Raw genomic sequence first — 24,946 nt, 5'->3', positions numbered from 1 at the left:
AGCTTGTAAAGACAGAAATAGGCCAAACGTGGACTTACTCTACTTTTTGTTAACTGCACTGCCCACAAAACAATATAGGCTGTGAAAATAGATAGATGAAGTTACAAGCCCTCATTAGAGCAACTAAAATTAACCCAGCATCAAACCAATGACTTTGTATTGCAACAAATGTCATTTTCTTAATTGGCTTTTTTTTGTCATGTTTTCCAGTTAAAATATGTAAACCTCCTTAAAAAGTCTGCATAACAAAATTGCATAAGATTTGTTTTAAAAGAATATATCTTGAATTATGTTAATTTTTCTTACCCTGCAAATCGGTTTTAGGCATAAACTTCACAAAATTTAGCTAAATTTATGCTGAGAATAAACAAACAAGCAACTTGCTTAATGGTCTAAGCGCCTAATATGAAAACCAAACTTGTCTCATTGTCTCATGCATAATTTTGGTTCTTAATGGTATAGTTTACTCAAAAATGAAAATTCTGCCATCATTTACTCACCCTATGTTGTTCCAAACGGAGTTTCTTTCTTCTGTTAAAAACAACAAGAGAAAATTTGAAGAACTGTAGTTTGAATCGTCTGATTCAAGCAGTCCTAATGATTCATTCATAAATTGGACTGATCAACTCCATGGTCACAGTAGTTAACAGCACATTTTTTGTTTAAGATTAACAAAACAACTTAAATTTTGTTCTGTTTATCATACCAAGACTTGGAAAACAGTGCACAAGTTATATGCTAGTACTAATAGTGCTTTTGTCCTGAAAAGTGCACAGAAAAGAGCAAGGATTTCTTCAAAACTTTCCCTTTTGTGTTCCAAAATAGAAAGCCATACTATGAACAGCATGAGAGTAAGTTATGACAGAATTATACTTTTTCTGTGAACGAAACTTTTTTTTGTTTATTGTTTCTTTAAATATGTTTTAATATTTTACTGCCAAAAAAAAAAGATGCTTACCTTTGATTATGTCCTTCATTGTGAACAAGTCTGTGCTGGAAATCTCTAGGCTCCTGTTCCTAAAAAAGCAATTGAGTTACATTGTTTAATGGTATAACGTCATGAACTTGCGTATGCAATCATCCCCCTGGATGTGCAAAGAAGTCAATGGTTTGAAAAAAAAAAAATCCTGCACAGCATATAGTTGCAACTTGACTTTCCATTCATCTAGAGACAGTGCACAGCATCCTAAGCAAGAAGACATAGAATATTTATCATCACATCTAAAATTGACCCCTCTAGATTTGGTTTACTCAAAAATGTGATTCACTCCACAGAATATTAAACACACGGAATAGTATTTCCCTTGCAGCAAACCACAATCTCAGCGCTCAGAGAGACTGAAGACAGTGATGTCTGCACAAATTCACACTATATTAATCATGTGCTGCGTCCTGGTGTATTTGACACCTCCTCAGTATATGTGAAGGTGTCTTATTGAAAGTCACAATGACAAAAGGGTCTGACAGGCTCCCTCTGCTTAGGGTGAGACCTTGATAAAAATCTTTATCTAACTGGCTCTGAGATTAAACTATTTAATACACCTAGACAAAGGGAAGCTGGAGCGCTGCTGGTATCCCTTGTAACCTCTGGTGCTCTTGGAAGGGTTCAATGTTCATAAAAAAGAAATGGAAAACATCCAAGTCCAGGCACTCAGTGGGATGCAAAAGTTAAAAAGCCTTTATTGTTTTAAGGGCATTAAAACACCAACGCGTATTGGCCCACTGGCCTTCATCAGGGTGTTGGTAACAATAAAGGCTTTTTAACTATGTAATACACCTGTTGAGATTACAACAGTTTACTTTCATCACAAGAAGAAGCAGAATCAAAGTAAGAAAAAAAACAGGCAATTGGCTCTTTCTGTGTTATGTTATAGATCTTCCATGGATATTAGTGGTGTGCTAATTAAAGCGACATGTTTTCAAACCATTCAAGATGAGCCTCGTGGGAAATCAAGAGCTCTAACTTAGGTATTAGAGTGTTTACATGCCTGCGGTGATTTGTAGAACGCAACAATAGAGGGGAGCAAATAACTAACACAGCAAAAGCTATGATGAGGGATGCATTATATATTTGTACCAGAATTGGAGATTTGTTTGTATTACTTTATTATTATCTGTCAATATTGGATATGCAATTGTGCATGCTCTGTTCCACCTATTTTTACAATTTAATGACATTTGCCCTCATCAAAAACAGAGTTTACTAGTGTTCTTTTTGGATAAACTTTGGATAAAGAAAAGTTAACTGATTATTACTCTTAATCTGTATGTTTATTTAAGCATTTCTATCTCAACAATCATTGTACCTGTCTGCTTTACTCCAAAGGAATGCTGGGCCTGCATATAGTGATGGATACATTTCATCTTATTTCCTGTCTACCATCGCAGCTCCAGAGATAATAAACCAAAGTAGCAAAATGATTTTCTCCAAAAAAAGGGCTTGTAATAAATTGGTTACATAAACAGATACATAACTCATTGTTTACACTGCATACTCATATCTTTCTCTGTTAGGCAGAAAAATCAATGTTTGCCCTTCACAATGATGAAAATCTAACAAGCAATAAAACAGTTTACGCGAATAGAAACACAATTGACACAATTCATCTCTTTTTAATGAACAAAATAATCAGTCATAATATCTATCTATCTAATATATCCATCCATCCATCTACTGTATCTATATACTGTTTCTATCTATCTATCCATCCATCCATCTATCTATCTAGTTAGAATGGATATATCATGCTAAGGCTCAGTGGCTTTTCTCAACCTCTGTAATCAGAGTGGACAAGAACAGAAAAAAAAATAGACTGTACTCATCTATTAGGATGCCCCTGATAGAATCCATTCTGAAAATCAATGAATGAAGTGAAGTTGATGAGCTGTTAGATATCCAGTCCTGATGAAACCTTCGTAAATTCAGTCTTCAGCTTTAGGGCAGATGTTTGCAACTGATCCTTGTCCTTCTTTGAGTTCAATCTGTCGGGCTAAAAGTACATATCATTACACCAGATAAAAGCAAAGCAAATGCCAGAGCTTTCAACCAGTCTTTAACCATGTGAGCAATATGATACATTTAAATTGACCCATGAGCAGTTAGGCAACCACAGATGGCTCCTATTGCACTACAGATGTTGTAAGACAAGGGAGACCACTGAGAAACAAACAGATCACCACAGACAGAAGCTTTGTAAACCTACAGATTCAAAATAGCACTCTTGATGGGATGGCAGAAAAGGTGCAGAATAAGTGATAACTCTTTCGTTTTAATTTCCCCAGCATACTATTGATGATATTAATTTACACACAATTCCCAGGACCTTTTTCTTTTTCCTAGTAGTACTGATTTTCCCCTATAGAACAAAAAGAACAAAACATGACAACAGCGCAACATCATCCATCAAACAATGGGAAGACAAAAATGGAAATTGAAAGGGCCTGCAGGGTGAAGGTAAAAATATATCTAAAAAGTGAGCTGCCTGAAGTTATTGAAATATGTTATGGACGATTACCTGCATGTCTGCACATTTCAGACAGTTATCGACACTTTTTCAATAGCTTGTATCACGGTACACATTGAATGCAAATATGTATTATTAGGAGGAACTACGTGTATTTTGCTAATCAAATAGTTGTCATATCTTGTCATATTTTGTATGTACTTAAAGTATGCAAGTATATTCTTAAAATATGCATCTTAAAATATATTTAGTATAAACTGCTGTAAAAAAAAGCATTTTAAGCCAGTCTATGGCAGTTTGCTGGTCTTAGCATGTTGTTTAAGCTGGTCTCCCAGTCAGGTCAAGCTGGTTTTTAGCTGGTTTAGCCAGTCAGGAATCTGGTTTCCCATCCTGACCAGCTGATAAGTGCCCAACACTCCCTTAAACCCAGCAAACTATACCACCTAATCAGCTTAACCTGGTTACCGTACATTTTTCAGAGTTTTTTATTAACAATTACCCTTGCACACCTGCAGGTAATAGATACTATATGTGTAGGAGAAAAGACCAAAAAAAGTTACAAAAATCAAGAACAAAAACACAAAAGAACAAAAAGTCTTGCACATGTCCCGTATACATGTCTGATGAAGGTTATACTACCAAACATTGGAGCGAATAAAGCTATTTTGATAAGTACCGATAGTGTGCAAGACTTTCTTTTGTTCCTGATTTTTTTATAACAATTTCTGTTCATCTCCACTGTTCTGCTACTTTTTGTCTTTTCATGACTTTCACAGATTGGCGTTCCTCGTCACTATTTAAACAAAACAATCCTATGTTCATTCCCCAAACTACTGTACAGAAATTTCACATAGGAAATGCTGGCACGTGTGAATGAAAAACTCTCTAATCATGATGAGCTCTGGGAATTATGGGATTGCAGATGCATGTTGAATTAATCCTTAGAGCTGCTGGTAAATGTCCAAATGAATGTCTGTCCCCTCCTCACCTTTCCTGTCCCTTCCTCACCTCTCAAGGGCGAAGCTTTATCAGTGGCAGCCAGTTCTCCCGCTCCGTCCGCTTATGCCCCAATCTGCTGCTGAGTTATAGGGCACATCTTTCTGGCACCCTTCAAAGGGCAGTGCGACGTGGTGTGGAGGCGGGGCCCAAGTCGATAGCTGGAGACACACCCCATCTGTCAATGTCAGACCACAGTCAACTTCTTCATCGCGCCGCTCTCCAGCTAGATGCCGCCTTCATTTACATGCACCTGAGCTGGTCGACACCTCATAATCCTGTCAGGTAAAAAGGTCTCTCCATTTGCAGTGTCCAGTCTGTAATCACTATGAAATTTAATTGCACAAACAGACACACTCCAGTCCCAAGATATTTCCCTAAATAATATAAAGAGCAGAAAGTCAATTACCGGTAAAAAGAAAAGGTATGATTCAGACAATCAAGACAATTATTTTTAGAATCTGATTTTAATAACATATTAGACCTGTTCATGGTTAAAACGCAAGTAAATTAAACGTTTTCATCCCATTAGTGGTGGAATAATGACTTCAGACTCTCTATCTTAGTAATGTATGAATGAAGAGACAGGCTCTGGAGATTATTATCTGTTCTGTTTCCTAATTGAAATCCCAATTCACTCTGAGGCTTATCATATTCTCATCAACACCATAAGGCATTGGGAGTGTTGAGGATAGCATATGTATTTCTAAAACTGGGTAAAATATCCCAATTAAGAGAGATTTATTCAGAGAGACACTCTGCAATGGGTGTTGATTAACTTCTTATTGTATTCTGTGATAAACACACACAAAAAAATAAAGTTGGTTGTGAGATCCTGTGTATCTTCTGTTACCTCGCTGAAGTGGAAAACCACGTTAAAATACACTATTCCTATTCCGTTGAAGTCAGTGTGCAAATAATGGGGGTGTCCGAATCACTTAATTAAGGCTTGAATCCCTCCAAATTAAGTTAACTCACAAAAATTTTTTGGCGAGTCTTAAACGTTGTTTTCTTTTTCTTTTTTCAATGTTTAAATTTGGGTTTAAAACAGGGCTCTAAACCAGTTCAAGGAATGAAAAAAAACACAATTTTAACGGGGAAATAAAAAAAATTAAATCAAGTTTAATTGTTCTGATTCTGCTCAGAGCGAACTGATTGATTTTAAGCCCTTGTTAAAAAAATTCAAACACCAGAAGCTGAAAAACAGACGCTTGTTAACAGAAATCGTGTTTGCCTTCATGGGGCCAGTTGCAACACAAACAAAAATGTAGAAATTAAAAACAAAAATAATAGAAAATGCAAAATCTTATAGTTTATATGAGAGTAATTGTTATTATTATATAGTTCATTTTAGATATAGTTTCTTAATTAATATTATTTACAGATTTAAATATACAAATTATTTAATTTCATGATTTCTTATGTATCGTATTTCAATGAAAATCTTATTTATTACCTACCCTGAGGAAGTAACCATAGCAACAGCAGAGTGCATCACCATCAGATGAAGCACTGGGAAAAAACATAAACATTGTCATTATTTATCCCTTTATTGAACTACAAATTACAAATATGCCAGAAAAAAAATCTTTAAAATAGTTTACCAAGATGTGACCACCCCGAAAAAGACACACCGATTCACACTGAATCCCGCACACTGGTTGATGTACACTTTCAATGTTTCTCATAAAGAGAATAAGCCAACAGCTTTTCAATCCACTGATTGGTATGCTATTGCAGGAATGCAGGTTGTCAGGATTTCCGACATGTGAGGACGATTCCCTCATGCAATGTCACAGATTATCCTAAATAAGCCTGTCTAAGCCCATCATACCTGGCCAACCCACAAAGCCAATCAGTGCGGGTCTGAGGCAGGTTTTTGCAGCTGGAAAAGTTACCCATTTTGGAAGCACACTTAGTCATCTACATTTCTTTGAAGTCTGATATTATTCACCTCTCCAGCAAATGCACGCTTATGAAGATTACAACAAGCATAACTTCAGGATATAGTCATCACTGCGAAGATATGTCAATTTGCATGCAGAGAAAATTGCATTAAAGGCTTTGCACGTACACAGAGAGACGCCTACACTTGTTCCCAGCCTCAGATTCCCTGAAACCTGCCTGCTAACCTGCTGATTTGGGAAAGAGACACTTAAATGACTTCAATTCTCTAGGAAGTCAATTATGAGTTATGTAATGGAGAGGTCAGGTCTGTGCTGCTGACCAGCCAATTTTAAATTAGATGTGGAGAAAAAGAACATGTCAAGGAGAGAAGAACAGAGAGAGGGGGAGAAAGGTGACTGTGGAGGATACAGACCGAGGAAGAAGTGCTGCAGGGACAATGGCGGAAACAGAAATGGAATTGCACCTCTATCAGACCTCAGATCCCATCCCAGCCCTGTCGCCCCTGTCACTCAGAGCCTTGTCAGACACTGAGAATTTGACACCATTAGCAATGTAAAAGAGAATGCAGTGCGCGTTTTAAAGACCTCACACAAGCCTATTTTACAGTCTAAAAGTTTTATGTGAAGACGTCCGTGGCATACAGTATCTGAGTTGATACATTGCTGACGTTTTTCTCACAGCATATTAACAAAAACCAGCGGTATAGGCTCTTTAGGTGAACCTGTAAATTGTGACAGCAGGAACCTTGTGAAAGATTTACTGTGCGTTCGTGAGATTGTAACAGCTAACCGGCAATTTTAAGATGTGTGAATTGGTTGAGTTAGGCCCGAGGTGACATAGAAAACCACTAAACAAATACGTCCCATCAGAAGGTGGAACTTTGAAATTCAACTTTGCATAATGAATATATCATGCAATATATTCATGCCTGAAATTGAGGTATCTTCTATAAAAATGCAGCTGTCATAGTTAGGGTGCATAAGCATGGTACATCTAAGAGCGCATACATAATGAACTGGTTCCCAACTTCCATTAAATTGTCAAGAACGTTAATATGCCATTCCTACAACCCACAAATCAGAATTTACTTTAGTTAAAGGTGCTCTAAGTGATGTCACGCATTTTTTAGGCCAAACATTTTTTTGTCACATACAGCAAATATCTCCTCACTATCCGCTAGCTGTCTGTCCCCTGAACACACTCTAAAAAACGTGGTCTCTGTAGACACCCCAGGCTCCACAAACAGCAACAAAAACAAACTGGACTAACCCGCACCACAACATAACAAACAGTGTTCCAGCCAATAACCGACAAGAAGGATTTGGGGGTGGGGTTTGGGTTGTTAGTGCGCGGATGAGGAGGAGGGAGGGTCTAGCTAGCCTCCGTTTTGTTTGACAATAGTTTGAACGTCAACAAGAAGTGACGTCACCCAGGATCGCTTAGAGAACCTTTAAGGTTGGTTATGAAAGCTCCATTATAGAGTGATATTCCACAGTATGTTGATAAACGATGAATCACATTAGCTACTTTTTATTCTGTAACTTAGATCTTATTATGCTAAAGTATAAATTTGCACAACCTTATTTCAATTTATTGGGTTAAAGCAATTTCATTCATGGTATTTTATGTACATGCATCACTTAAGATTAATATGCCGTTTGCCCTTATCTCATACATTTATTATAGGCACAGTTCCCCTCATGTGTAAAGGTTTATAGCATGTTTTTATTAAACATCCATCTCAGAGATGGTTCAATCCTGCTTTCTAAAGAGCAGAAGAAGAACGAGCAGCACTGAAATATGGCTTATGATTGCATCTTTCTCTCAGCTGCTGGCAAGGATTCTCGTGTTCTGAAGAGATTGATAATGGCAGATCTACACTGCTTGCCTATCATCTGCCCTTAATAAATCTAGGGAAAACCTGACAAGTAGATCTCCAATCCAATCCAACACGTGTGACACATCTCTCTTGGGTTTTCCAAGAATGTGTGGGAGTTCTGTTCAAAATAGCATTCAGAGTATTATTATTCGCAGGGTGGGCAAAAGTTTGAATTTAAGAACTGTTTAGTTCATGAGCTGGGATTTGAAATGGCCACATCATGCTGAATTGGAATTGGAATTGGAATGACAGGAAGAGGATTTACTGATGGAATCTTCCATCCAGCTTCATGTTGCATGAGTTTTGAATTTTAAAGAGCATTCTGGAAAATGTCTTCCATTATGGTGAAGAAAAATAATGTATTAAATAAAACGGAATTCTTATACTTCAATTAAAATTACAAATTGGAATTCAATGCATACTGATATAATGAAAGTTGTTTAAGAGATGAAAAGTCAAGAGGGCCTATTTGTTCTGTTTTGTCTTATGAAAGATCATTGCATGCGTCTAAAATAATTTGACCTCGATAAAGTCATGAGCTCAGATAAAAAATAAAAATAAATGTGTGTGTGTGTGTTTGTGTGCAGCTGTTGACAGCAGCCAGCCTATAAGATCAAACAAGCAGTCAAACTGTCAACTCATCTCCCTTTTTTGCCAAATGCGGTACTGTAAGTCAACACTGTGAGACATGCACGTTGTTTGGAGAATGCCTCTCACCAACCCTCATAACACAGATGCACATCACATTGAACTGCATCCTCACACTGCACTATAAATGATGATTGGAATTCAAACAGAAATAGAATGTAAAAATGTTACAGTAATACATCCGTTTAGTTAATAGATAAGAATATACTTTTTTTATAATATATTTATAAAAAATATACATATAATATAAATAGTCTAAATATGATCAAATAAAAAATATTAAAAAAGTGGATGCAAGAGGTATACCATACAGTAAATCTGTATTATATTTCACCAGAAAAATCATATACTTTTAGGGAAAAATGTTGAATATAGTCACATAACATCAAGAGACAACTATAGAAATAATACTAACAAGTGTACATTAAAAACCTGGCAGTATTTTTTTATTTGTTTAGACTTTTTTATAGTGTGTAATTTACACTTACCAATACGTAATTTACAGTTTTGGCTGTTAAAGTCTCAGTCTTAAGACTGACAAAAATGTTACATACAAAAAATTTCTTCATCACAAGTAATTTAGTCAAAAATAAATAAATAAATAAAATATTAAAACGTCGGTCACCCTTGCTTCACACAGTAAAAGATCAATACAAAAGCAGTAGGCTAATGAAAAAATTCTATATGCTATTACCTGTGGGGTCATGTAGAGCTCTATTTTGGGGAACACAGAGTAAGAGTTAACAGCCTCATAAACCATAGAGAGCCCCGCAGTCCTTGGGGTCAGCTTCTCTAGGATCACATCTGGGGCCCACATCCTTCAGTGTCACACATAACTGTAAATCAATCAGTCAGTTACATTCAGCTTCATCTTCTCCACACACGTCCATCACCTCAACAGCCGCACAGCTGTGGGTGAAATTCCACTCCTCGCTTTATGAACATCTGAGCGCGCTATGGTTACAGTTGCCATAGCGATGCTGAGGGCAGGGAATAGCTAAAACAGTTGCAAAGAAATTGTGCCTCAAATCATATACATTGCATGCATGCTCTCAGTAAACACTAGGTACTCAGCCATTTAATGTATGAACGTACAAAATGTAGTATCGTTTCTAATGGAACACATGATTTAAGTAACGTTTTTACATTCACTTGAGGGAAATAAGGTTGCAGCTAGCTTTAACAAGTTGGTCAAGTATATAAATAAAAGAAAGTGCCCCAAAATGGCTTTCATCACATGGGTGATGAAGATAAAGCGTTCAACTTACATTTAAATGTTTCGATAGTTGCCACTTCCACCAAATCGAAAATAATTGCCTTCTGCAACAAAGCAAAAACAATGGACATTAAGTGTATAAAGTGTCCAATACTTGTTCGAGTGGACAAGTATCCTACATAATCTGGGCACTCTTGGTATATTACATCTCATTACATTTTAGTATGAACACACTAGTACTTAAGGACAAAAAATATACAAAATGAATCAGTTTTTTTTTTGGTGACCATCTACCCACCCGCTCTTTGTCCCTCCCACCTAGACGCGAACAATCATGAGCCAGTGTACGAATAACAAGGTATTTAATCATCTTTAAACAGTTTCTGCTCTACTGATGGATCCCTCAGCTGTCATCCTCAGTCTTCCTCTTGTTGAAGTGTTTTACCCTAGCCTGGCATGTTCACCCATTAGCCATATTTATTGATGCAATATCTCACTCTGGAGACCCAAGGAATGGGAGTATGGCCCCCAGCTGCTTTGCAATCAGGCCATTAGTCTAAATGTGTTTGTAGAAATGTGTAGAGCTCACACAAAAGTTATTACCGCCAGCCACAATGGCTGTGTAATTCAGGCACATTCCCTCATAATGAATGGTTTTGGGAATTTTTGGAACATTGTCTTGGGGAATTTCACAACAATAATCTGATGTGTAAATATTCAGATTCATTAGAAAACAGCTGATTAGGCTACACTGTAATGATTACATTGATAATGGATTAATTGCTAAGATTAAGACAAACCTTCGTAAATGGGATTTTATGAGTCTTTCCCTGCCTTATAACTTTCTTTTTTAAACACAGCTTATCCCAAATCCTACCTAATGAAGTCTACTTCCATTAAGTTATTCCACGCTTGTGTGAAAGAATTATGTGACTTCCATTCAGATAGTAAGCAGTACTTTCTCCCTGCTTACAAGTCCATTACACATCCATCATTTGCATGTTGTTTATCTGCTACCTGATTGGACGCTGCACATTCCTCCATCCAGAGCAGGGTGGTACGTGGACACTCTGTTTAATTAAAAAGTTTAGATCCATCTACCCAGTCTTATGGAAAACTTTAATTCTGCTTATTGCATTTCACACTGCTGTTTTATTCAAATTTACTCTGCAGTTTATATATTATTTAATAGCTTTGGAGGATTAAGTAAACTGATACAAACAAGGAGACACCAGTGTTTTTGTGCATGGATATACAAAATAATTTACCTAACATTTTTTAGCCAACAGATATAATAATAAATAAACTGCTCCACATGATTTTCACCACAGGGAATTTGGTAGCTAGAGTGTTTAATGGCAGCATCAAAAAAATTCTCTGTGAGGTGAACATGGTTTGCTCAGGTGAAGTGAGGAACGTCTCTCAAGGGGAGAGCTTATGGTGTGTTGAGGGATCTGGCAATGCTGTGACAGCTGTGGGAGTAAAGTGAGTGAACGTGTGAAAGCGAGTCTTCTGAGGTGTTTTCTACCCTTCTAGGATGTCCCAGTGGCTTAACAGTCTGAAAGTGAGATGAAAGTGGAAAGTTTGAAAAGCTTGGACAAGGAGAGAGAAATATTCAAGAATTTTACAGTATGTGGATACTTGGACATGTCACACGATTTAGTACATCTGCTAAAACGAAGGAGAGAAAATTCCTGGTTTTGTTTTATGAATATTAATCAGACCTCAGAAAGACAGTTCAGTTGAATTAATAGGACACAATGTTATGTTAAACAAATCAAATGCACTTTAGCAAGCAGAGTGCTCACAATGGCTTTTCTACATCATTATTTAGTGTACACCACAGGTTTAAACACAGAACAGTTCAGTATCTGGTGATATAATTATTAATTGTGTGGTCTAGCTTCACACACAAGCTGATCTCATTTAAGTATTGGTAGATATTCTCAAGTAACATTAACACATCCATTTTTGTACGTTTAAATATAAAATTTATGGACGTATTGACAGCATCTAACAAATAAAACGTAAGCTGTGCATGCATATACGCAAAGTATGAATGCACAGCTTTAGAAAGTTATATGGAAAGGTATATATAAATTATTTGAATGAATGGAGGGATGGATGGCGGATGCCACTTGGTTTGATATTTTGTTATTTACGCAGAGATGTTCAGACATTTGAAGTGCGGCTTAAGTGTCCAAATGCTTTTTGCAATCACTCGGTTTTTTTTCTATGTATATACTGTGACAACTATCAAAGCCAACTTCAAGGTAAATTAGGTTTACATTCTTTTCATCCATCTCTCCTCCCTTATGAATCTGCAGACAAAAACATGGCACATACAGTCGACCTGGCGCGAAACCCAAATCAGCATAACGTTCAGCTCTGGATATAATTTCTCCGCACACATCCCTCCCCTCACACTCCTCCCCTTCTGTCTTCTCTTCTTCCTCCTCCGGGGTGTCAGGGGATCTTTTAACAAAACAAATCCGAATGCAACGTTGAATTATTTCCACTTGACTCAATGATGTATGAAGGGAGCACTGCAATTAGCAGCACTCTTTGATACTTCTCTCTCCAGTGCTCTAGCAGACAAATGTATTAGTATCCTTGCACTCCCTTTCACCACAGCGGTCCACATATTTGGAGGTGGGTGGGAGTGAAATCTCAGCGAAACCCAAAACTCCTCAATGCCAAGAGTTGTGCGCACCTGGGAGCACCGGGCGTCTTGTGTTGGAGGCGAATGGAAAAGGGCTTAATGTATTATCCAGCTAAGGTGGGAGGCAATTAACCTACATTAGTTTGTGATGTGTGCCTAGCTGTCAAAGAGTACGCAAGACTGTTGCTTCTGCAGTGAACTTATACCAGAATGTAGCACAGCATGGGCTTCTGAACAGCAAACTGTTTTGAAAAATTCAGCTCTATACTTTGACTGGTGAAAGGAATAAGTGTTAACTACCATTTTTGGCATCTTTATCTTCAATCCAAACAAAAATATTAATAATAATTAATTACATTTATATATATAAAAAATGTTCTCGACTCAAACTGCTTTAGATAGAAGGGGGGAATCTCCTCAACCACCACCAATGTGCAGCATCCACCTGAATGATGTAACGGCAGCCATATTGCGCCAGAACGCCCACCACACACCAGCTTATTAGTGGAGAGGAGACAGAGTGATGAAGCCAATCAGTATATAACGGGGTGATTTGGAGGCCATGATGGATAGAGGGCAATGGGGAAATTTGGCCCGGATGCCGGGGTTACACCCCTACTCTTTCTAAGGACATCCTGGGATTTTTAATAACCACAGAGAGTCAGGACCTCGGTTTAATGTCTCATCTGAAGGATGGTGCTTTTTGACAGTAAAGTGTCCCCATCGGTATACTGGAGATTAGGACCCACACAGACCACAGGGTGGACCCCCTCTGCTGGCCTCACTAACACCTCTTCCAGCAGCCACCTAGTTTTCCCAGGAGGTCTCCCATCCAGGTACTGACCAGGCTCAACCCTGCTTTGCTTGAGTGGGCAACCAGTCTTGGGCTACAGGGTGATATGGCTGCTGGCTAGGACTGACTGTCTGCCATGTTAATTTGCAATTGATGAAATCAGATATTGAATACCTGCATAGGTCCTGTAGTATTGAGTCATAGGCATCAGCATGATATAAAGAGAGGTGTTTTCTTCTAAGAGAGCAAACTGATGGTGTGGAATAGCAGGCAGAAAACTGGACTTTTTTTCTGCTCACATTCACCATGGCAATTTATTTATTTTTGACAAAAGTTAATGTTTTCATTCAGCAAGGACACATTAAAATAAATTAAAATTGACAGTAGAGACATTATAATGCTACAAAAGATTTATATTTCAAACAAACGCTGTTCTATTGAACTTTCTATTGATGAAAGAATGGTTTTCACAAAAATATTAAGCTGCACAACTGTTTTTAACTTTGATAATCATAAGAAATGTTTCCTGAGCAACAAATCATCATTTTAGAATAATTTCTGAAGGATCATGTGACATTGAAGACTGGAGTGCTTTGCCAACAAAGGATAAATCACATATTGAAAAAATATATATAAAAATGGATATTTAAAATTGTAATAATAATTGTGATGAACTGGACATCCGTCCCCTGCTTCTGGCCTAGAAAACTGGGATAGGCTCTAGCCCTATGACCTTAGAAGGTCATACACGGATGAATAAATGAATGAATAATATTTTACAATATTATTCTTTTTACTGTATTTTTGATCAAATAAATGAAGCCTTAGTGAGCATGAGAAAAAAAAAAATCTTACTGACCATAAACTTGAACTGTAGTATACAAAAATCCCCCCATGGGTAAATCATATGCAAAGATTAACAAAATGATCAGAGGTCATGCGAGGCGCAACCTACACAAAATTTTGAGGCGGAAAATGGGAGAAGGACAATTTAATGTTAATAAAATTCTCAATTATTCATTTCATGTCTCAGAATGCGTAGGCTATTTCATGTTTGTAATTTCACTATATCATCAAAGTCGGAACAACCGCTGCTCTTCCCTGAACGTGTTTGGAAAAATGTGCTAAGGCGAGTCTGAGGGGATAGAGAAGGTGAGGGGAAGATAAATCCATAGCCAGAGCTATTCTAGCTGGTAATTTTTTTTGCCAATTACCATTGAGTATTTCATTTTCAGCAGTTAGTGTGTCGCAGAGGAGGCTAGACTCCCTTGGCATATCAACCTATCATCATAAAGACGTAAATTATAATAGTTTGAACTGCTCCTGCTGATAAATGTACCAAATACCATAATTATGGAGAGTAGTAATATTGAATATTTGATCGCCAACAAATTCACAAAGATAATATTTGAGCAGCAGCAACAAATTAACAAATAATCCTAAAGTCCTAAAATCCTAAAGCCCTTTTAGTTTAGTTGGATATACAAGGGGATATATGGGGAGAACAAGTATTTGATACACTGCCGATTTAGCATTTTTTCCCACTTATAAAGAATGTAGAAATCTGTAATTTTTATCATAGGTACTCTTCAACTGTAATCTAAAACAAAAATCCAGAAAATCACATTGTATGATACAGGCTACAGCAATCAGCTTCACTAAACAGCTGGACGTGCTCTTTTAACATGGACATTTAAAAGGACAGAAGGATAGACTTTTTTCTTCAAGTGATAGGCTAGATGAGTGAAATTATATTTATATGTTTTTTGCTGTATATGAATCTTTTTTTATGTTATGTCTAAAAGTGGCCAAAAAAGGGTATTTTAAAGCAGTTAATAATAATAAAAAAGAAGATCCCCTCCCCAGACCGCTACAGTTAGTGTGCCTCCACTGGTATTCAGTAGCTGTATTTTCTCAGATGGAAGGAAAAAAATGGCCTTGAACGTATTAGAAACCACCTCCAGAAAAATCTCCACAGTGTAATACGAGTGTGCCCTAAAGAGAGCAAAGATGTACAGATACAGATACAAGAAAGGCCTTTGAGAGAACAATGGCTAATGGCATCTGAACCTTAGAAATGGGCATCAGCACCGATTAACCATCCCAGCTCATTTAATAATGTGCATTAGAGTCAGAATCAGACTAATTTATATGTATAACATAACAAATAGATATATAACATTGTCAAAAATTATATCAAAGATTAGTGTGAGGAACAGAATTTCCACAAAAGATAATCATACGGGGTTGGAAAGACATGAGAGTGGATAAATGATGACAGAATACTAATAACTTAATATGATTCAGTTCTGGAAGTTATTTTGATTAGACTTGACAAGGAAAGGTCATTTGAATTCACAAACTAACGAAGGTAAACATTTGACAGCAAGAGCAAATATGTCTGGAATAAAGCAGACAGCCTTTTGTCTTTGTATCTGAGAAAACACATTAAATTAGCAACGCACTAACATTTCAATTAACAGGAATTTGCTATTTAATAGTTAAAATAAATTTTTTTCATACTCTCATTCATCAACAGCTAACTACTACTACTACTACAACAAAAAAGAAAAACTTCAAAACCATGATTGGCAGATATATAAAGAGAGACTGGTGGACCCTGACTGTTAGAGATTCTGGTCATCACTTGGAGGAGGAATGTTCTGTATTCATTCAAATGCAGAACTTCCCGCTTGCAGCCAGCCAATGTATGCAGTCTCAAACGATTTATTACCTGGTTTCCCCTATGATCGTCCTCAGAAAACCTAAGAATGATACTAAACTATGTGAGAATCATTCATTTGAGAGAGAAAAAAGTCATGACGACATACACCTTTATCGGAAGTTCATTATCTGGCTTCATCTCAGTTCTGGCCTTCTACTTATGACAGATTTATCAGCGAGGGGAGATTATGAATTTTTGAAATCACATTTAATTCCCACATGTGCCTATTAAGTTTCTCTCCAGGAGCCCCTCTTCAACTTTCACACACCAGTGTTCTTCCCTCCGTCAATAACAATCAGAGAAAAACAAATGAACACTAAATCCCTCATTGCTCCTGACCAACACAAGAATCCATAAACACAATGTTAACCAGGCCACATTCTGCATTAATTTCACACTTGATCTGCTTAGTTTGTTTCTGTGCATTCTGCTTTATTAAAATGTACATGTCATTTCTAAGGCATGAGAAACAAAAATTCAAGCGATCAATATGAAATTATTATGAAGGAGCAGACCAAAGTACATGTATTTGAGGACCCATTGGGATTCTCTGCTCCTTGTCAATACAGAATCACAGCAGGTCTTCAAGTTCAGCCACTGCATCACTCACATTGCATTTCATTTGGAGCCACTTACTCTTTCAGTGCACTGTGATAAACCAATTTCACATCCCTTTTTCATATATCAGCCGTTAGGGGACCTTATCTAAAATGCTTTACATGGCAAAAGAACACCATCATTCCTTGACAAACATGACAACATGACAGCTATTTTCCACAACGGGCTCTTACTCATACAAACCTAGATGACGCAGTCGATAAAGAACAACAGCAGCATACACACTGAGGGAAAGTCAACAACTCAGATGAGACAGGATCCAGGATGGCCTTTAATGTCATTTCCTGTAACCTTGAAAATACTGGTTGTTAAATTCAAGTATATGTTCTACCCTGGAGACTTAAAAGAAGTGCTGAAAAATGTATGTTTGTAAAGATCGATTTTGTAACATTTCTCAAGGTACCACACATCTGGGACAAAACAAGCAGACAAAAGCTTTTAGGAGTGCAGAAAGAAAAAGTATTGAGACAATACAGTGGATACTATTTGCCAGAACATACTATTAACCCACAAGTAACGGTTGCTCCATGACGTCTTCACAGCCAGCAACTAAAGTTCAATCTAGTAATTACTTAAATACTCTGACACTTTGACAGTGTGGTGCATCCAAGCAAGTCAATGTGGCTCAAACTATGGAGTATTTTTACAGCAGAGGAAAAAAAGCACAGTGATTTATGCTCACATTTATTTAAACGTGAAAATGCCATTTTATTTAACCACCATTTTATTTTATCCAGAAAACACTAATCATATAATAATAATAAATTTAATGTTACTCTAATATAATATTCAGATGGGCATGGTTCGGGAAAAAAAAATTCACATTATATTGCATGTATAATATAAAATATTATAAAGTATTGGGTATAATATTTAGAATGTTATTCTGACATCATTCTACCATGTGTAATATTTGTTTACAAATGGAATTCATACATTTTATTTAGTCTACATGATTAATGTAAATAAAAGACTTAAATAAATGATTGAACAAAACAGACAATTAAATTATCACAATTATTTGATTGACAATATAATTTAATCGCCAATCAAAATCACATACTCATGACAGCCCTATGGATATCATTTTTAAGTAAAAGGAATAAATAGTAAGAAAATAGTAAATAGTAAGCAAGATTGGAATAAATAGTAAGCAGAAAAATGTCTTGGGTTTTCTGGAAGCCGGTTGACCAGAATAAAGAGTTGTATTATTATTATAATTGTTAGTTGAGGATTATCATGTATGTTGAGTTGAACAGGAGGCAACAAAGAGATAAACTAGACCATAAAGACAAATGGCCCTTTAAAAAAAAACAGCGCTGCGTTGATTTATACTAGTCCTCCAGTGTTGTAAAAATGTTTGCATGCTGAGAACAAAGCAATTAGACTTGCATCTCTTTGACGGAACTAACTCGAAGTTGCTCACACCAAGTGCTTGAAGTCTTGCCAGCAATCTGCCAGAGACCAGCGAGGAATACCGGTAAACAAGAACACTGGGTTATCTTCATACGTAAGCCACACAATGATTTATTTAAACATTTTCAATCAAATTCAAGCAAGAGGAGAGTGGGAGAGAATGTAAATGGGGACAAAATAGGGTGAAAGGGCCAGAGATCACATAATTGGCATGCTAACTTGCCCTAGTTGTACTTGAAAGGCATTATCATGTGTAGAAACACACACAAGTTTCTCAAAATAAGCCACAGAAAGATTGAAAAGAGGAACGTCTGTGAGGAAAAAACATTTTGGTGTCTATAAACTTATCTTTTTGAGTGGCTTTCTGCCACTGTCAAGTGCGGCTCCTGCGAGCAGGAAAATTGTGTCCTTTCATGTGGGAATGTGCAACTCTTGGGGAAAAAGATGGATTTTCTTTGCTTGTAGATATGAAACAACACTTTTTTTGAGTGTTGGGAATTCTACCTTAACTTTCTATAGGTGGGCAGTCTGTTCTCTAACTGACTTTTGCCACTGAGCAATCCAGAGCAAGTCATTTCATCATTACAATGTGACCTTTCAGTGTCAAGTTGAGCTTGTCCAGCTATTAATGTAAATGCAAAGCTTTCAGCATTCATATCCACCACAGCTGCTAGGCTCCATCAGAGCCTGACATGCAGGAAAAAGACAACGAGGTCAGAAGCAGAAAGGTCAACATAAGGGGGAAAAAAGAGAAGAAGACAGGAAACTATGTGACTGTCCATGCCTATATGCAATGCTATTCACCTTTTTAACGTAAGAGCGAGCATGGCCATTTTCACCTTGTAAAGCTTCCGGTGTCAACTGCTATACAAAAATTGTTAGTTATGCTGCTTGATGTTGCAAATTGGTATTTGTTGTCATATAATTCTATTAATCGCAAATAGTTTTACCATTTACTGCTATTTGTAATTCTTTATTTATTTATTTTTACAACACTGAAAAAATATACTTTAGATCAAATGTATTAGTTTTTCTAAAAAAATATATTTATAGTTTGGTTCAAACCTTGCATTTTCATTTAATATTAATAAAAAATACATTGTCCTAAGACAAAAACATTAATATAAAGTAAAACCATTATTTATTATAAATTGTTATTTTCCTTAGGCATAAGGAAAAATATTACTAGGTCAATATAATGATTTTTGCAACTTAATTTCACTATAAACAAAATTCAATAAGACTTTTTACTTCAGATAAAACTAAAAATATTTTGTTAGTCAAAGTTTAATTTAGTCTTAATAAAGAAAAATGTTTCTTGTAATGTCATTTTAAAATCTGCATTATATTTTGTTATAAAAAAATAAAAAATGAACATTTATAACTGCAGTCAGTAAAGCTAGCCAGTATATGTTCTGCACATAAAAACTATAGTGCCAAGCTATTTACTATTTTAACAAAATTCTCTCTTTTATATTTTTCTATGATGAGGGTTATTTACTTTTAGAGAAACTGAACAAAACAGGTTTAGAAAAACAGGTTTAGATTTTTTAATATGAAAATGCACTTTAAATAAATGACAGTAGTTTCACTTTGTGTGTGTGTGTGTGTGTGTGTGTGTGTGTGTGTGTGTGTGTGTGTGTGGCATCTAATGACATACTAGATAGCTTACTTCCATGTTTGAAAAGTAGGGTGGATTAGGCTGTTTGTGGCAAGGAGGAATTCCCAGCAACCCCAGATTTTTATGTTCACTGTAGGATTGGTGAATATGACTTTCTAGAAAGGTTATCATTCTGCTTGAATCTCATAGATTCCAATGTAATTATGTGTCAGCCAAAAGGAAGAAATATCAGCCTCAGAGAATGAAGTGTGTGCAGCCTTGAAGCATTATTTAAAATACTGCGATGTAAAAACATGACAAAGACCTGATATTATACTGAAGTGACAAATGAAATGTGCTGAGATGCCTTATCCTGCACAAGTGTTTATTAAGATGGACCAGATACCATGTGAAACCCCACTGTTCCGAATTGAGGGGAGCTGAAGAGGTTTCCTGTATGATTTTGTGCAACTTAGCAGAATGGGACTGACAAAGCGCAAACACCAGACAATTAAATTTGAGGCCCTTCCACATGCTGGCTTCAGTAACAGTACAAGTGATCATACATTTTTATATAATGCTACAAAAGCAAATAATATCCATCAATGTCAATTAATAAACGCTGAGCTGATCACAAACAGGGAGCATGGACTGGAGGATTATTTTTCATGTATGCTAAATATGAACAGACAAGCCTTTACCCGTCCCTTCTTTTTCATTCCCACCATCCTGTGATTGAATTTATCAACATTTTAAAATAACCACATTTTCACAAATTAATTTATGCCATCAAAATTTTAATATTTAAATTGAACTTTAATATTAAGGGCCATATTTACTAACAGCCAGCGCAAACCCTCTTAAAAAACTAAAGACACTACTGTCAGGATTTACTAAAGACACACAGTGAAAAATTTACACTGAAAAGGTGTGGACACTTATTTTTGCGGCTGACCTCATTGCATATGCATTTGTAGGAGTTGCCCTTTCAAATGCAAAATTTATGGGAGGAGAGTATTTAAATGAATAATGCAAGGTGATTTAGTAAGATTTTCGCTAGTCAATTTACGCCATTATTTACAGCCCAAAAAGAGCGATAGTATATGTAGTATAAGAGTAAACCTAAAAAAAAATATTCAACGTAGACGTTAAACAATACAGGACAAGGAACAGACTAAACCTAAAGGGGTAAAGTACAGAGGGCAAAAAAAGGAGCTAACGAGTTAATTAATGAGGTACAGGTCAATGAGATGAACGGGGAAACTGGATCAAAGAAAAATAGCAACTGAACACAATGAAGATAGATAGACTTGTAGATAGACTTAGGCACATTAAAATAAAAATTGAAGATATTTTAATCTTCAACATGGCTCATCCAATGTGGCTTAAAAGAACTATGTTTATAACAACATTTTTTTTTTATATATATATATATATATATATATATATATATATATAACCCTCAAATTTTAAACGGTATTTAGCATTTCACTCCCACACTGATTTCAAAGCCCAAGCTAACACCATTTTTAAGTAACTAAGTTGGTTTGGATTCTTGCCCATAACTGATTGTATAAGATACTGAAGGAATTAAATGCTGTCTGTCAATGTTAACGTTCATGAAAGTGTTCCTCAATCAAGTGAAGTAAGTAGTAATTCAAACAGAGCAAGTGTCTAATCACAAAGGAAAAGAAGTTCCACAGAAGTATGAAAATGCATGTGTGAGAGCAGATAAAAGCCACAGAGATTGGATTTAAAGAGGAGAGTGGCATCTTTATGCATGAGGGCTTGAGATATGAGCAGGCACATACTCTTCACTGTGTGGGGAGATTCGTGATCTCTCAACAGCCTCACAAAACCTTCTGACACCCAAAATCGCATTCAGATTCACATGAACACTTTTCTTAAATACCATTTAGGATTTGGATCTCCGAAGAGCAGACTAATATGGATCTATAAGAGCACTGATTCTTGACATCAAACAAAATCACTAACTGTGGCGTTCTTGTCATCTGTGGTTAGGCCAATTATTGATCTGAAGGTTTGATATGTAGCAGCAGGCAATTAACAATCAGAAAATTAAAAATGCAATGAAAAACAGCCAAATGCCAAAACAAACAAGTATATACTAAAACAATCCCAAGGGTTCTACTGCCCTTCGTGGGTTTTGTAAACTGTCTACATACCATTGAAAAAGGAATCAGCAAACCTTTTTTTTTAATGAAGCAAGCTGCTGGCTATTTAGTGTGTCATTGTGAATCAGTAAGAGGGTCATCAAAGATACTTGAGACTTTAATTCAGTCCTCTCTAGATGGAAAATGACAATCAAGCTTAATTGTTATGTGCACCATATTTAAATGTCTGGTTCTCTTAAAGTGAAAAAAGGGATATCTGCATAGAGAGTCAAATGAGTAAAGATGTGAAACATTGCTCAGCTGTAAGAATTTGATTAGCCGTCTAAATATCTCTGTGCATTTAGGCTATGTTTACATGGAAACTATCTAAAGAGAAAACGCAAAAGTGGCATTGTGTTATCACTTTTTATTCTGCGTTTAGACGAGCGTTATGGGGGGGAAATCTGCGTGCATATGGTGACGCAAAAGTATGTAAAATTCGATGTAGTATGCACTCCAGGCAGGGGGCTAGGTGGCAATGTGAAGCACTGAAAGTGAAGGAGACGCTGACTCTGTTTTTCATGTTTAATACGGTAAAGCTGCTGCTTTAACCCTCGGTGCTCTTTGTGTGTCGCTCAAAAATGACAGAATTTTGTTTTGTTTTTGTCAATGAAATTAATACTATATTTTAGTTTGATAATGTTTTGTTATTTTCCTGTACTGGCGCATGCCTGTGACAAACGCGTACGCGACGAGAGCAGATCAGTGCCTTCACTGTCTAGCAGACTTTTGCGTTTTTAATCTTTAGACGGGAACCTGACGGTGGAGTGTTTTAAAGATTTCCACTCTGGAGGGTGGTTTCACTTTTTTGTGTTTTTAAGCCCCAAAAAAGCCGTCGCCGTCTAAACGAAAGGCACATCTGATAAAATATTTTTACATTTTCACCAGCGAGCGTTCTCGTGTAAACAGGGCCTTAGTCTGTAACAGCTGGGGAATTAAATGTTGTTTCATGATTTTATTTACATCTATATTTGGCCTGACTTACATGCCTTATATACATACAGTAACATGTGCAAACACACACACACCATGACTATATACTATTATATACACCATGAGGAAATTAATTGATATAATGCAATCACTAGCCCTTTACAAGTGTCAAACCATTATCCCCACCTAAAAAACAGCCCTTTAAAAGGCACAATGAAATTTTGAATGGAATAGTGCCGTTTTTATTTGTGCACATCATTTTTTGAGTGAAAACCTGTCACTCACATGAGATCACAGCAATAGCGAACCCTGATGTAATGAAGAGCGAACATGTCTGACGCTAGTTGCCCACTACTTAATTCATGCAGGTCAGGCACAAATAAAATGTATGTATTTGATGTGGTTTAAAGACAGATAATTGTTCATAATAGTGAGTAACCTACATTAATGCATTAATTGATGCATATCATTTTGTAATATGCACAAGACAAGTCTAAACCTTTCGAATAAGAATAGATTTGTGAATACATTTTCATTAGTACCTGCTGGTGGAGTCACTGAGATCTGCAGTACTACAGTAGAATGAATCAGGTAACAGGACTCCTGGAGCTGTGAAGGACAGCAGAGACAACAGGTGTAAACGAGTGACTTAGCGACTTGATTTGTGGCCAAGAAATAGCAGCCAATAGGGAAGAGATGTCACAGCAATTGATATTCAACTATATTTGGTTTCCACTTGTATGCCCCTTCATGGTGTTTGGTCCCAGCAGAGTGACGGATGGATCTCCAGGCCCCATATGTCAGCAGTCCTATAGGTCTCTGTGTGTCAGCCTACAGCCATGTGAGCACCATACACAAGGGAAACCTGAGAGTTAGCTCAGCATAAAGGTGCAACGGCAGTATTGGTACCTGGCGTCTTGACACCCTGCTGAGGGTTACAAATACAATCCAAATATTTTCACATCACCAGCCGATGCCATTTATTTTATATATATATATATATATATATATATATATATATATATATATATATATATATATATATATATATATATATATATATATAGTGTTAATGGAATTACTTAAATATTTAGCTTGTGATTGCCTTTTAGATTCCAATTTAAAAAGCAGCCGACAGACAGACAGACAGATAAACAGATATAATTTTTTGGCTGGAAAACTATTTTCATTTTCAAACCAAAAAAAATAAAGAGGGGTTGCTTGTGTTTTCAAGCTTCACACTTCTGATTCATTCATTTAACAGGCTCTAGTCTAATGCATCTTTCATAAGCCAGGCGCTGTACATCAGGAGCACAAAGATAATTGTAGAGGTGAGCGTTTAATCTCACGTTTTTTCCCGCTGAAAAGATTAAAAAGAGCGAGACCTTTATCTCCTTAGGAGACAGTGGTATCAGCGGTGTCATCCGCTGAGAAGATGAATGACTCCAGCTGAGGTAATTTGATGGTCAGGAGCCACAAGTAATTTTTCATTCAGAATGAAATTTCTCATGTGGTGCCTTTTCATCTCGAGTTTACAAAGCCAAAAACAGTCCTTTCACACAATTTTTTTTCTTCAACACCCTGCTGAATGGAATTTTAATGCTGGTCTTAGGTGGTTTATACTGGTCTGGATTACTCACATTTAATTAAAATGTATTTTAAGCCCTATTCGGACGGGATTAGTTTTACATGGGTAGATGAAGTAATGTAATTTTACCACAGGACGTCTGTAATAATAATGGCCGATTTGCACGTGATAAGACATCTCAGTAAAACTAGCAGAAGTGGGCGGGGTAACTCGATTTACGCACCACCGTCACGTCGTCATGTGCGTATTACTGTACGTTGCTTCCTGATATCATGTGTGCAAACCTATATTTGTATATATAAAACTGGTCGAACAATGTATTAATT

General features: G+C 36.5%; 2 long non-coding RNA genes across 4 annotated transcripts in view; both read right to left on the bottom strand.

Annotated features, from left to right (window-relative positions):
* Nucleotides 1–958: 958 nt before the first annotated feature.
* Nucleotides 959–9,832, bottom strand: LOC307008576. 3 transcript variants are annotated; one of them, XR_013799857.1, is made up of 5 exons: nucleotides 9,590–9,832; nucleotides 5,921–5,972; nucleotides 4,473–4,837; nucleotides 2,307–2,990; nucleotides 959–1,017 (listed from the first exon to the last, which is right to left on the bottom strand). It is a non-coding gene; the product is annotated as an uncharacterized lncRNA (long non-coding RNA). The 3 variants fall into 3 exon arrangements; XR_013799858.1 differs by having other exon boundaries at nucleotides 4,473–4,777; XR_013799859.1 differs by having other exon boundaries at nucleotides 4,473–4,738.
* Nucleotides 9,833–10,169: 337 nt separating this feature from the next.
* Nucleotides 10,170–24,946, bottom strand: part of LOC307008575 — a 54,051-nt gene continuing 39,274 nt past the window's right edge. Inside the window, exons 3-4 of the long non-coding RNA XR_013799856.1 lie at nucleotides 23,575–23,641; nucleotides 10,170–10,215 (exon numbers count right to left, since the gene is read on the bottom strand). This is a non-coding gene — a long non-coding RNA (uncharacterized lncRNA). The remainder of the gene's footprint in view (nucleotides 10,216–23,574; nucleotides 23,642–24,946) is intronic.

The sequence above is a fragment of the Phoxinus phoxinus genome, assembly GCF_949152265.1.
Source record: "Phoxinus phoxinus genome assembly, chromosome: 12".
Classification (NCBI taxonomy): domain Eukaryota; kingdom Metazoa; phylum Chordata; class Actinopteri; order Cypriniformes; family Leuciscidae; genus Phoxinus; species Phoxinus phoxinus.
Note: the sequence above shows the minus strand (reverse complement) of the source record. Positions and strands in the feature narration are given on the sequence as shown.